This window comes from Primulina huaijiensis, chromosome 5, assembly GCF_012295235.1.
Source record: "Primulina huaijiensis isolate GDHJ02 chromosome 5, ASM1229523v2, whole genome shotgun sequence".
NCBI lineage: Eukaryota > Viridiplantae > Streptophyta > Magnoliopsida > Lamiales > Gesneriaceae > Primulina > Primulina huaijiensis.
In genome coordinates, this window is record NC_133310.1 from 18782191 (window position 1) to 18785425 (window position 3235).

A 3235-nucleotide genomic window follows, 5' to 3' on the forward strand; every position below is an offset into this window, starting at 1 on the left:
ATTTTTTACTTCTTGCATAGAATAAGCTTGTTCTTGTTTAACAATTATATTATTTCCACTACTTGTTGAAGCAGTGTTTTCCATTTGATCTATGATAGTAGATTTTAATACTGGATCCTTAATCATTTTAAGGAATTCTAAAAGATTATTATTAGTTAAAACATTAATATTTAAATCTTTAAATTGAGACATAAGTTTATAAAACTCATCATTTTTATTATTAGTATCACTTAAATTATTGATACAAGATTCTTTTTGTATACAATTATCACATTCTTCTTGATCTGAAGAACTATAATCATTATCTAAAATTTCTTCTGAATTATAAGATTCTAAACTGTTATCAGATTCACTATCTGAATTCTGATTAGAATCCATTATTATTTTATTGATTTTTTCTTTAAGAGTTTCATCAATATCTAAATTATTAATTTTGTTTTTAGCCCAACATTGATTAGCATAATGTCCTGGCTTTTTACATTTTCTGCAAATTATTATTTTATTTTTAGCTTTATAATTTTCAGCTTTCCGTGATTCACGGCTTTCTTTTCTTTTCTTCTTTCTATCTTTTTGTCTTTCAGACAAATGTCTTTTCTTCCTATAAGGTCTTTCGTCTTTATCTATTATTTTCTTTTTACCTTTATTAGGTAGATCCATACCAAATTGATCACAAAATTTACCTAGTTGTTTTCTCTCTAGTAAATTCTGTCTTTTAATTTGATTTTTTAATTTTAATTCATTACAGAGAGCTAAACCCTCTTGGATACAAATACTTATTAATTTGCCATAAGTATAACTATCATAGGATATATTTATATCATCTTTTCTTAATACTTTTCTAATTCTTTCTGCAAAAAGAAAGGGTAAACCATCTATAAATTTGGCTTTCCAAAGACTATTATTACAATCTGGTATCTCATAAATTCGAGATAAAAAAGTATCTTTATACCATCTAAAATCAGTAAGTGTTTTACATTTTAGATTACTTAATAAAGTACGAATTTGTTCACTATTATCAGTGTATCTACCAGTAAAATGTTCAATCATTGTTGTTATTAATGAATAAACAACATTCTCTACTTGAATATTATCTTCAATTTTTATTGAATTGAAAATATCATTTTTCTGAAATTCATTTAAATAATTATCCCACCAACCTTTAAGTTGGCCAGTGAATCCTGCTATAATCATTCTAGCAATATTTTTTTCAGTATTACCTGAAGTTTTACACACAGTACTATACATAAGCATTCTGTGAGCTGTATTATAAATTTGTTTATCACTAACTCCATCAATATTCCATTCATATATACTTTTCCCATTATAACTATTAGAGAAAATATATTCTTGTTCTTCAACAAGAACATCCATGGGAGTAGGTCTATCATAATAATATTTAGTTTGGGTAGGTTTATCTGCCCATTTTATTTTATTAATTTCTTCATCAGAATGATTAACAATCTCTTCATTAAGAGTATTTAAATTAAGATTTTTAAATTTTTCTTCTAATAATTTTTCTAAATCAGAAACAGAAGATTTAAATTTAAAATCTTTAATTTCTGGAGGGGATTTAATAGAAGAACTAGCAATAGAAACAATATTAGTTTCTGGTTCTTGTATATGAACATCTGGTTTAATTTTATTAATAGCTAAAATAATTTTATCAATACGATCTTTAAGAGAAACTATTTCTTCACCTATTATCGTAAGATATAAATTTGTATAATTCTGTTTTTCAATTATTTGATTAATATGTTTAACAGTTATTTGTAACATATCATTTTCAAATAATTTTGAAAAAGCAGTAAAATTCAAAACTTTATTATTCTTTTCTATAATAAAAGATTGTTGAGGAGGATAAACAGATCTTTGAATCTGTCCAGAAGGAAATTTATAATTTCTTTCAAGAATAGAAATATAATCTATAATAAATGTTTTAAAAAACCAAGGAACAAAATGAATTAATCTATTTTGATTTTCACAGTATTTATAAAATTCTGTGACAATATATTCAAATTCTTCTTCAGAGAAACTTTTAAAATACCAATCTCTGAAAGATTTCCATTTGGGTAAATAAAATTCTGCATTGATCTTTGCTCTAGCAAAAGATCCTTTAGTAAAATCAATTTTTAGTTTACTATCCATTAAATAGTAAAATTCATTTCTGAAACAGTATCAGTTTCTTTAACTTTTTGAAAGTTACATTGATGAACAATATTATTTTGATTAATTATTAAATCTTCTGCTGAAGATTCTACTTCTTCTCTTATTTGAGAAGTTGAAGCTCTAGAAGTTTGTGGAATATCCACCATATAATCTAAAGGTGAAATTAAAGAATGACTAGATCTAGATTTAGAATAAACAGAAGAGGGTAATAATCTTCTTTGTTCATTATTGAACTGTATTTGAACAGATCCTTCATTATGTTGGATAACTTGCTGTAAATCTCTATTTATTATAGGATTTCTGGGAACAGCTTGTTCAATTATCCAGTTTTCTGGAAATTCTATTTCTTCCCATTTTATAGATCTACGGGTTGTAATATTAGATCTATTAAAATTAGTTTCTATTAGAATTGTTTCATTTAATTTTTTATCAATTTTTTTACACATAGGATTCAGTGTAAACAATGGTTTATAATAAATACGATAACAGATACATATATCTTCTGTACCAGGAGTATAATTATAACCATGAGTTTTAACATTTAATGTTAAAGAGTCTAAGATATTTATATCAGACAAAGATAAAGATAAATTCGGATAGACATCAAAATATACTGGACCATGAGCCAGACTAGATTGAATTATTCCCATAAGGGACTGTTTCCAATTCAAATTTCTACCATCTCTCAAAGCTGCTATGAAGCTTTCTGGTAAACCTTCTAAAGTTAAAGGTCTAAAAGCAATTTGTATTAAACCTATATGAATAAATCTGTAATTTTTCCTATAAGGCAAAATATCTTTATTATTCAATAGTCTAATAACCATTTCTTCATTATGAAGAGGTACTGATGATTCTGTAGTTTTTACTACCTGTTTTAAACCAATTTTTTCAAATGTTCCTAATTTATAGATCATTTTAGATTCTATCTTAGGAATTGTCCATTTATTTAATAAATCTAAATTTTCAGGTAAATCATATTCTTCATTTAAACTGTTTTTAACAGTTTCTTTCATACTGAAAATATTCATTTGAATAAACAGTGTTAAATCATCAACCAAAACTATTTCCA